Raw genomic sequence first — 12443 nt, forward strand, 5'->3', positions numbered from 1 at the left:
ATTAATTAATTATTAATTAATATATTTAAAATTATTAATTATTAAGATGTGATTTATGTTTTAAAATAAAAATATGCCTGGAAATGAAAAACATCAAATTTGTGGGAGTGGTTAACTCTGAGAAGAGTTGTAAAAGAATTAAAGTGGAAAAATATATAATATAGACCCTTTAAATATATAGAGAGAGAAAGATTTGAAGGAAACACAACATTACTTTGAAACTTGGTTAAGATGAGCAAAGGTTACATATTTTTTACTGTAATATTATTATATGATTTGTCATATATTTTATGGATTTTACAACAGCATTTAATTTTTTAGAACTATCTGAGAATTTATTTGGAATCAAAGAAATTAGTGCTAGTTCACAGTTATCTGTATAAACTTAGTCAGATTAATATTTTTTAGTATGTGAGAGGAGGCCAATTGTACAAAGATTCAATTGCTTTCTTTTTTTTTTTTTTTTTTTTTGGTTTTTCTCCAGTACCGGGAACCGAACTCACGACCTTGCGCTTGCCGGGCAGGAGCTTTGCCACTGAGCTAAATCCCCAGCCCAGATGTCTGTGCTTTCTATATGAACCGGAGAGTGTGGATTTAGAAGATCGATAGATAGATGGATGGATAGATTAGATAGATAGATAGATAGATAGATAGATAGATAGATAGATAGACGAGACATAGGCATTTCCCAAAGTTCCTGAAGTAACAGAAATACATTGTTATAAGAATTCCATTATCCTGCCAAGAACAATGTTGTACAGGCTTTGACTAACTTCTTAGTATAAAAAAAAGCACATTCCCAGTGTTATTTTACTATAGTATAGTTCCATTTGTGAAACATTACAAAGACAAGGTATCTTGCACATGATAAAATCATACGTTTTTAACTCTAAAACTACAATTTTTAATGTAAACAGCTATGCAGCCAATAACAGTAGTTACTTGTCAAATGTGTGGCAAAGTTTAAATTACCTAAAATGGAAGTTTTTAGGTAACCATGGGAGTCTGTGAGTCTTACAGTAAACACAGTGGAAAAAATTAACATGATATGAGCATTAATTAGGGGGTTGGGATATGATTTGATGACTTAATACTCATCCCCATTTTATTATTACATAGCTACAAGGCTTTGTGCTTAACTCTGGAAAATGAGACTGCACTCAAAAAAGAACAAACAAAGCCAGGCATGGTCACACACACCTGTGATCTCAGCATGTGGGAGGTTGAGGCAGGAACACTGTCACTAGTTCAAGGCCAGCCTGAGCTATACAGTGAGTACAAGGGAATCCTGAACTACATAAGGAGTGACCTCATCTCAAAAAACAAAAACCAGAGGAACAAAGCAAACAAACAAAAGAACAAATAAATGGTCTGAGACTATGTCCTCTTCATCCTGTGCTCTCTTCTGTGATCCTTTGCTGGTTTTCCTCCCCCGTTTTCCTTCCAGTCACCCAGCTCCCCCTCACCCACATTACTGTCCCACCAGTGTGGACCTGGAAGCGACTGGTGATCACTGGATGTTCTGTTAGATCCACTGCTAGTTCAAGGCTGGAGAGTGAAAGATGAAGAGATAAGAAAAGGTCTCGTGGTAACATTGCATCAATTTGCAATACTTGACTGTCACCTCTTTCACATGTTTGGCTTCATTCTGGTGTCCAGTATCTCCAGCACTGTAGTGTTTGAGAACACTGTCTCTTTGCCAGCTTTAAAATGTATTTCAAAAGGGCCTAATCCAGAACTTAGCTTGAAAAGGCACCAGGCTCCAAGAAAGAAGAAGGAGGTGAGGACTGGGAGACCAAAAGTACTGTCACACTTGTACCTAACCACAACACTTGGAGTTTCCTCAGAGGGAGGGATTGCAGCCTGTCCAAGATGATAAATACAATGTGTGTGTCTGAAGCCGTATCACCCTGCTCACTCATAAGCCTTCATGGCATCGCCTTACCACAAGTAAGTCCATTCTTAGAAATGAAACAAATTCTCACTACGACTTCAGCCCAGCTTACTTTTTCCCTTCCAAAGACAGAGAGCCTCACTCCTCTGGAATGCTACGAGATGTGGTACTAAACCTTCATTTAACATGCCACATACTTTTCAATTAAATAGTGTGTTTCTGAGTAAGCTGAACAGGTCCAAATATTTCTAAGATCACAGCTTTCTCTGCTACATATTTCTCCGCCTGTGATCTTATTTCAAGGACCCTTATTACTGCTGCTGCGTCTAATTTCTCTTCTCCCTGATAACCTGCTAAGTGTTTGGCTGCTGTGGCAAGGTGTCATGGGTCAGTGTTGCGGCTTAATTTGATTTGGGTGCAGCTGGCTCCTGCCGCCAAACAGTAATCTCTTACAGCCCTATGGGCTAGGCCTTAATCATATAAATAAAGGAGCTGTAATACATTAACAAGGACATTTGCTCAGCAGATTCAATCAAGACAAAAATAGTAATGACTTATAGGAGAGAAGGTATGTCTTGCTCATTGAAAACTTTCTCAGCGAAAAAGTTACTAGGGCGGTGTTCTAGTGGAGAAGGATGTTTCCATGCACCATCTATCTTACTTGCCATCTCCTCTCCAATGTTCTACCTCTTCTGTCCGATGTGTGGTAAGAGCAGGCACATGATCTACATTCTGCTGCTTAATTGCAACAGAAAATGAGGCCCTGGGGTGATCTGATTTTACCCTACAAGCTAAATGACAAACCAGTTGTTTTACTGCAAAGATTTTCCTTGCACTAAACTGTCCCTGGTACGGTTTACAACTGTTATTATGAGCTATATTATAATTGAAAATTCATAGTTGTATACACTTCCAAGGTATGATGCACTGTTTTGATATGTATGTACAATGTGGAATGATTAAATCAAGCTAATAAACATATCTATTGCTCACATCCCATGAAATATATGCTCAGCAATTTTTAAATATACAATTTATTTTTCTAACTATACTCATGCTGTGCAACAGATCACAAAAATGTATTTCTCCTGTCTCACTGAAGCTTTGTACCTCAGAACACCATCTCCTCACTCCTCCAAGTTATGAGAACCACCACTCTACTCTCTGTTTCTATGAGATGAGTTTTACAGATTCAACCCAATCCCAATTAAAATACCATTAGTATACCTCACAGATCTACAGAAAACATTCTTAAAATTCATTTGGAACCAGAAGATACCCAGAATAGTAAATGCAATCCTGGGCAGCAAAGACAAGTCAGATGGCATCACAATCCCTAACTTGAAATGATACTACAAGGCCACTGTGATAAAATCAGCATGTTATTGGCAGAAAAACAGACTTGAGAATCAATGGAACAGACTGGAAGATGCAGCCACAAACACAAACACACTCAGCCAATTTATTTTTGACAAAGGGGTCAAACAAGTTCACTGGAAGAAAGATAGCCTCTTTTTAAATGGTGCTGGAAAAACTGGCTCACCACATGCCAGAGACTGAATCTAGACCAATGTCTATTACCATGTACCAAACTCAAATCAAAATGGATCAAAGATTTAAATATTAAAATAGAAACACTAAGTCTTCCCTATTGGAAGACAATATAGATAAAATTCTTGAAGACATAGGGGTAGGCAGAGAGTTCATGAACAAAAAACAAATTGCACAGAAAATACTCCAAAGAATCAACAACTGATTAAAACGAAAATGAAAAATACTGAAAATATGCCCTAAAATGTATAAAGGGATGTTGCTTGGTGTGATTCTGTCTCAAGTTGGAGTTGAGGACTCTCCGTTTGAGTAGTTCTTTTCCCTTTCACAATATTTATTATACCTTTCAGAGTTTATTTACTCTTTCAAGTTCCTACACTAGTGAGACAATATGATATTTACACATGTTGGTCTGATTTATTTTACTTACGAGTATGGACTCTAGCTGCATCCATTTACCCATGAAAGCCTGAAGTTTATTTTTCTTTAGAGCTGAGTAATATTCCATTATGTAAAAATAGCACATCTTTTTTATCCATTCCTCAGTTGATGGGTATTTGGGTTGCTTCCACGATTTAGCTATTACAAATTGAGCAGCTATAAACACAGGTGCACATATATCGCTGTGATATGATGTTGGTAGTTCTTCTGGAAAAAGAACCAAAAGGGAAATAGCTGGGTTGAATGGGCCCTCTAGTCCTAGTTTACTGAGGAATCTCCAGACTGATTCCACAGGGGTTGCACCAGTCTACACTCCCACCAACAGTGGAGAAGGATTCCTTTTTCCCCACAGCCTTGGCAGCATTTGTTATTGGTTGATTTCTTGATGATAGCCATCCTTTCTGGGGTGAGATGGAACCTCAGTGTTTTAATTAACATTTCTTGAATGACCAATGATATTGAACATTTTTTCATGTATTTATTTGCCATTTGTATTTCTAACTCTGAGAGGTGTGCACTCATCTCAGAGGTCCATTTTTGGACTGAGTCCTTAAATTTGGGAGCGCTGACTTTTATTAGTTTTTATATGTTGTAGATAGAAGTCCTTTGTCTGAGGGACAGTTGACTAAAATTTTTTCCTAATATGTGGGTTTTCTTTTTATTCTGTTGGTGATTTCCCTAGATGTGCCAAAACTTCTCAGTAAGATGCGATCCTAGTTGTTGATTCTTTGAAGTATGGGTCTAGTGGACCTGCTGATGTGAGGCCTTTGAAACAATGGTCAGGTCGATGCCCCGCCTACAGCTCCCAGGTAATACGTGTGCACTTGGCTTAGTGATGCCACCTGTCTGCTGAGGACGAAACTGGAGAAAAGAGGCTGTGACTCCTCAGGGCATGGATTACACATCAGAACTGAAGCACCGACCCCAAAACACTAGATATTGCCCCAATCGATGACACTCAGACTATGCTTTCAGCACCTCTCTCTCTCTCCCTGCATATTGCAGAGGTGATTTCAGGCCTCCTACACCACCCAGCTCACAGCACTCACATCCTTCTTGCCTTTTCCTCAGCCACTCATCCCCAAGCCAATTCCCTCTGAATTAATAAAACTCAGGTTTGGCCCTAGACTGAGGCCTCTGTTCTGTTGTGTCAGTACTCTGAGTAGACTTAAGACCCCCTTGGCTCCCCACACTATGAATATGCCTTCGTGTCTATTCTCACCATGCATTGCACTGGAAGTGGTAGATTGGAATTAACATATTAGAATTCCAATAACTTTTTCATGAGATTTCAGATGTGGACTTTTCTGGATCATGACGATGTTCAGAGGGGTTTTCTGCATCTGTAGAAATACAAGTAGTAAATACTTTAGGCACTGCAATACATACATTCTATGTCATAATTACTCTACTACTCTACTATGTCATAACTACTACTAATTATTACTTCTGGAGGAAATACTCAGATAAAAATTCATTTTTTTGTAAAAGACATTATCTGCAAAAGAAAAAGTTAGATTGGATTTGGCCTATAAATTATGGTTTGTGATATATCCCAAACCTTATCATTTTCACAAGTAACCAAATATTTTGAAATTAAAAGATTATTTATATTTTTATTTGAAGTCCTCAATGTGTGGTTGCTTTCTCTGCTTACAGCATATGTACTTGAGACTGATATCAGCTCAGGTACTTAACAGCTGTGTGAGGGTATTGGATACTTTATTGGTACCACAGGTCTGGTTCTTTATCTGCATCTCTTACCTTGTCTCCTCATTTTTTAATCCTGCCCCTCAAATACCTTCCCATTGTTGGGCCTAGTCCTGAATAGGAGTTCTAATGGGTCACTTTGACAGTTCTGAGATATTGTGCTGTCTCAGCCTCCCAGATGCCTATGAGCACTGCTCCTGCATTTCCTTGGTGCTGGAAGGGCCTATTGCTCCCCTGTGTAGTTACTTTTCCAGACTTGCTGTTCAGGGCACAGTAGTGGCTGTTCTGCTTTCAGTCCAGCTGATACCCAGCAGCTATTCTGTTTCCTCTTGCATAGATCCTGGCGCCATAGCTCCTACCTGTTTATGGCTTACACTTGTTCAGAGTTTGTAGAGCATTTTTCACCCGGTTTCACTCACCTTTTTCTTATTTTATTAGTCTTCCATCTTTTTCCAGCATCTCTACTTCTTATCATCTCCCTCTTTTTCCTTACTAGATCCTGTAAAAACTTTGCAAACAAAAATAAAAAATAAATATAGAATCCATACTCATGTGCTGAAGATCTCACGGAACCATAGCGATGAAAGATCGAGTCAAACTGTCAAGATGTTAGATAAATGCATGTGAAATTAATTTATAAAATTTTACAAGAAGAAATTCTGATATACTACTAAAATTAAGCAATCTTGGATTAGAGCCTTCTGTACTTGAAAGGCCTGTTTTCTTTTCTCTTTTTCCCCTAAAACATATGTTTTTGTAAAAACATTTATTAACCAGAGAGTAGAAAGTTAGTGAATAATTTTTTGACAGTGGAACTTAAATGTCTCTTATCCCCCTTTTACCCCTACTCCCACGAGCACACACACACACACACACACACACACACAGAATCATACACTGAGTTGGTGAAAACATAAAAATAACTTTTCTATGTATGTAAATAAATACATATAGCAGTAAATTAGAATTGAAGAAAGCCAGGAACTTTGGCATAACATTCAAATACAGGCTTCTTTACACTCCCTCCTGACTAGTTTTGCAACAACAAAGAACATATACGTTTAATTTAACATATGCATTAAATTACATAACAATAATTTAAGTTTAATTTTGCTTCATTAAAAATTAAATGCAGTAAAGTACTTCTTTCTTCATGGGAAGATCAAAAGTAAGCAACAAAGGAGCTGCACACCTCAGAACTACTAAGTATCTAAGTGACCAAACTTTGCACTTTGTGAAATTTCCATCTCATCTCATTCTCTGGAGCTCCTGTTTAATTGTTGGGGGAAGATAGCAGTGGAGAAGTGGCCCATGTTTTCCTTAGGCTAAATTCTTGTGCAAATGTTCTTATCAGGAACCCTGGGGATTGAAGTCCTTGTATTTCATAGGTGAAAGTTCTCAAAAAGAATTAGCATTCCTTGAGTTTTTCCAGAGGGAGTCAAGACAAAATGAGAAAACATCAATTGATATTGACCTACACCTCAGGTAAATCAGTGAGTGGGACACGGTTCATATCCCCAAGACTTTCTAAGGTGCAGCTTCATTTGAGAGGTTCATGCTAGTTTGTCTCAAAAGAGCTGTGAACACGTGTTGCACTTCTCTGTTCTACTTCAGCTGTCTCATAAATAGAGCAGCATGAAATGTAACAGGAGTATCAGGGACATGCAAACAGTATCTTAGTTTCTAATGTAAGGTTATGGTTTATCTTCACTGCATGAAAACTGCAGAGCATTTTTCTTATAGATTAAATATTTTAAATGGAACTTCGTTTCCAATTATTTAGGGAAAAATCTTTTTATGTATTTTTGTACTGTTCAGGGAAATCCAACTACAAATCACTGAGATATTTAAGATAGTGAATCTGTTTGCAATGCTTAGATTTGACATACATTATATGTTCAGAACTTATCTGAAATGCAAAAATCTTAAAATGCAAGTTACAGTCGATGTTAGAAAACTAAGAGAATCAAAATAGTGAGTGTTCATATCAGTAATGTGTGCTTTAAGGCATTTCAAACATGTAATACTACAAACCAGAGGACATATTTATCATAAAAAGTGACTATGAAGGTAGCACACACAATGTGGGGCTTGGTAGTTGCCATAGTAGCTGTATTTTTACTGAATATAGGAAAATAACTATATATTCTTTGCAATTATTAAGCTAGTAATTTACAGTAGCTTTGAAGTTAGTTTGCCTGCTCAGATTTTCCATTTCAAATTAGGATATTCCCATTTTTGTTACTTAGGGTCCAGTGAAAGAAGATGAAAAAGTTATTTGCTTCATATCTTTTAAATTTTTTCTGGATGTATCAAAGCAATAGAAAGGAAGCATAATGTTTATAAGTGACATTCAGGTATTTGGGAACTAAAGAGTTATTTTAAAAAGCCTTTTTACCAAATATGTCTGATTACTCAATACTGAAGGACTTATAGAACAAAGGTTTAAGTAGTATTTGTTCTGCCCTAGGAAAAGCTGTATAAATATTAATTTATTTAATTTTCATTTGTAAAATCTTTTTATCTTTCTACAAGGGTGAATCTCTCCAAAAACCAGCTCAAGAGCAATAGCCAAATAGTACTAGTGAAAGAAACATCCCCTGTTCTGGAATATCTTCTCTACTTGCCTGGAGACTAAGCGTTTGATATCTGATAGAATTCTCATAATTCAGAAATGTATTAAGGTAAAACACATTTTTTCCTCTAAAAAACACAATTCTTGTTAGGTCTCTTCTGATCTATTACCCTTTTCACAGCACATTTTATTACTAGAACATCTTTTGGTTTTGATGTTACTTTTGTTCTCCCTCTCCCATCCAACTCCCTTTTAAAATTTTACACAAACTTTGGGGTATTTTTTAATGCAATTAGTATTCTCTTAAATTCAGAGTTATTTTATTTCATTGACCAGTACTTTTATTGAATTATTTTTATTTTGATTTATTTGAAAAGAGAGAAAAGTTGAAAGAGAAATTATTACCCAAGCCCCATAACTAAGCAAAAGTGTAGTCATTATTTAAATTTCATTTTAAATAAATGTTTTTATTTATGCACTTTTTATTATTCTGTATTGCTTCATAAAATTAGCCTTATCATATTTAATCTGCATGTCCATAAATAGTTCTATCGTGGCATGGTCTATGCCCATTACGGTTTGTGTATTCATTCCCTTACAATTAAACATTTCATTTATTCTAATTCTATTTTGTTTTTATTAATAATGTTGCATTGATTGTTTTTATTCATAGGCCTTGCTTTATTTTTCATGAGTTTTAGTATAGATTTCCCCAGGAACAGAACTTATGGGTCAAGGCATTCTGAATCAATGTACATTTTAACTAAAATAGAGAGAAATATGTTGGAGTAAGCTTTCCAGATCAGACTTTATGTACTTTCACTTCCACAGGGCACGGGTTCTGTGTGAAAGGTACAGAAATGGGATACAGCATCAACTCACTTGGACAATACATGACCTCTGCCCATAATGTCCAACTGCAAATGGCAAAATCTACTAAAGTACAAAATTGTTGTGGGTATAAATCAAATAATAAATACACAATTGTGTAAGAACTCGAGAGGCCATTCAGTGGTCAGATAGGCAGCAAAACTGAAGAAAATATAGTAAATGGTGGAAATTATAATTAGTGCAGAGTTTAAGTGTGGCCTACAAATCTGCAATGTCAATACATACCATGTTTCAGATTCCATCCTGACTACTTTAATCCCACCTTATGTCTTTTTTTCTCTTCTGTCCTGTTTGCTTTTCTCTTTCTGGTTCCTTCCATCTGTACTAGTTAAATGGTCTACCTTGACTCACATGTTTGAATACCTTCTTTGTTTTCTTTTCCTAGGGGACTGAAGTTGATGGGTAAGGGAATTCCAGTTGATTCCAGTAAGGGAATGAATGATAGTCAGTAGGTCCACTAGGTGAGAACACAAGAAATTAAAGGAAAGAGAGGAGGAAAAAGAAAAACGTCTTTCAATCACAGAGTATGATTCTTTCATGGATGTTCTGTATACTGATAGATTTCACATTTGATTCTATCAATATTTAGTTCCCCGGGAGAGTGTGAAATTCTTCTCAATGACAATGAAAACACACATTCATCTCTACACACCTGGTCATTGGCTGGAAGTATTAACATATGTACCCTCAGAGTAATGTTTCACAGAGCCGTGATTTTACCCTCACTGTAGGGTCTGTGTGTAGGAATTTCTGCGGACGTATCCTTTTGTCACAACTTGGGTGGGGGTACTACTGTCATCTAGTGAGTAAAATCCAGGAATGCAGGCAGAGAATCCTTAGGACAATTCCTCATACTAAAGAATTGTCTGTCTCCAATGTCAGTAGTACTCAGGGTAAGGGAAAATGCTTTATAAAAAGATAATGTTCCAATCATTGTAAAAATGATAGAGAATGTTTGATGGCATTTGCTCAAATTGTCTTTTTCTGCATATAGTAGTTTTATACTGTTTCTTAAACTGATTAAATACAATTACTAGAGGATTTTTGACTAAGCCTGTCATTTAAAATTTGACACGGTATATTTTTTCTACTGTGACCTGAATAAAAGGCCTTTAGGCATGGAACATTTTTTTGTTACTGTTATTTTGTTGCTAGTCATAGCTACTTCATAAGCATTTACTTTGAAGTGGATAGCTTGGTAGAGTTAGGCTAACCAATTTTTAACAAATTGTTTTTCTTTCGTTCTTTTTTACTTCCCTTCAACCTTTCTTTTCTTCATTGTGCAGAAATCTTTATACATACCATAGTGAATCAATTGCTAAAATTCCTGTCCTGATGAACAATACAAATATATACACACAAAAATATTTTATTCACTTGTAAGAAACAAAGATATCCATAGAATCTAAAAGTTCATTGGTGAAAAACTTAGTTAACCTGCAAAGCCAAAACTTAAAGTCAAACAAATATGTCATGCTCAGATTTATTAAAGGTGTGAAAATAAAAACTGACCCTCCCCTAAGTCTATGATCAGGCCACCCAAACATCAAATTTTTGTTCCTATATAAGAAATCACTAAACTTGAAAATTACTTCCAGAACCTTCACATATACTTGATATAGTAGTTGCTACTTCTATGCTTATAAACAAAGATATGCACATTTCCATGTAAAGTTTTCAATCTCTTCAAATCAATAATCTCATTCAAGATCTCATATTAATTTAGCTAATGACATAATGTATCTAGGACTTCCTTATCTATAACCTACTTGCTAAGCAAAGGCAAAAGATAGATAGGTCTGCATAGGGATTATTTTCTAGGGACAGGTGTCTGTTGACAGAACCCTTATCATCCCTTGCCAGCTTTTTCAAAGAACATTGTGACAACTGCTCACAGTAGGCAGAGTCAGACTCCAGAATTGATTTTGGCACTCCGCATTGATCATATTGTTGATGATCTTTAAAACATCTTGCTGTCCCAGACCTTACTTATGTCAGGGAAAATTAACAAATCTATAACAAATCTATCTGATACTGATATGTTCATGCCTTTACCCAGTTCTGAAAATAAAAGCACTGTGAGTGAATTGCAATTGTCATCAATATTTAAGAGTCATCTCTTGCCAAAAGGCATCAACAAGCACAGAGAACATTTTACAAAGATGTTGTTCTCATTTTACTCAACTGAATACTGGCTTGAGAGGCCCATAAAAGAGAACCAATTGTGAAGTCTTTGCATTTTTGAAGTTCTTATTCCACTTTTGTTCTTTCTGCAAGGAAAGGGATGATTGCCACGGCGCTAAAGAAAAAGGGAGACAAAAAGAAAGAAAGAGGAGGCAGAGAGAAAATGGAAGAGAGAGCTTACTGTTTTCCAGTTTCCCTGTTAAAATATAAAAAGGAGATACCAGAAAACTGACAATAAAAACTTAAACAAGCGTAAACCAAAGTGAAATTATCTTAAATAAATATTCTTTTCTACGTGAATGTGCATTGTTATGCACAGATAAACATATACTAATGCATTTGATTTATTCAGTGCCTTTAAAGAGCATAAGAAAATGTTTCTGTCTATATTTCCTTTGTCATCTCACATAATTCCTAACTTATAAGAGAAAAAAAGGAAAGTATAAAAAATAAGCTATGAATGTCACCGTCAGTGAAAAAACATCATGTTCTTTTGTGATTCAATCAGTGATCTACTCATTAGATTAAGCTGTTTTCTAAGGTATGAAATATATGACATGTACTGTAACTTAAGACAGTGCCAGAAGTGTGATGGTTTTATTTCACTTAAAAATAAATCAATCCAAAGGCTTTATCTGACTTCCAAATACCTCCAGTTTCTTGGCTAAATGGCTAATACCAGTCCGCACTTCAAAGACAGGCTAGAGTCTAGCCGCAACACCCAAGGCTAACCTGTCAATTTTTAGTTTTGTTAGTTTGAGTCAAGACTCTCTTCAGCATGTGTACATTAAATCAGACTTGTAGAGTACATCTCAAACAGAAGAGTTTTATCTTATTTCTCTTTTTTCAAATGAATTTGGCCTAAAATGTTAACAAAATTGGAAACAGCTGTGTTAAGAAACTACTTTCTTTTCCATTTATAGTCTTGTCGACCAATATAAACCTCATCATTTTAGTGGAGCTTCTCCCCCTCCCCACATCCAGATGTTATGGATTTCTCAATAATTCTCAGCAAAATTGCCAAAACCAACAAGAAGTTTTAACATGTAAATTCAACACATTGTTTCATGCTCATCATGGCCTTTTCTCCATCAGCCCAATCCTCATCAGATTTCAGATGCTCGGCAGTTGACACAGCTACAGCAAAGGACTCTGAGTCATCATCTCATTGTGGGACGGGTTCCTTTTAAATTTTTT

This window comes from Chinchilla lanigera, unplaced genomic scaffold, assembly GCF_000276665.1.
Source record: "Chinchilla lanigera isolate Chin_1 unplaced genomic scaffold, ChiLan1.0 scaffold00008, whole genome shotgun sequence".
NCBI classification, from domain to species: domain Eukaryota; kingdom Metazoa; phylum Chordata; class Mammalia; order Rodentia; family Chinchillidae; genus Chinchilla; species Chinchilla lanigera.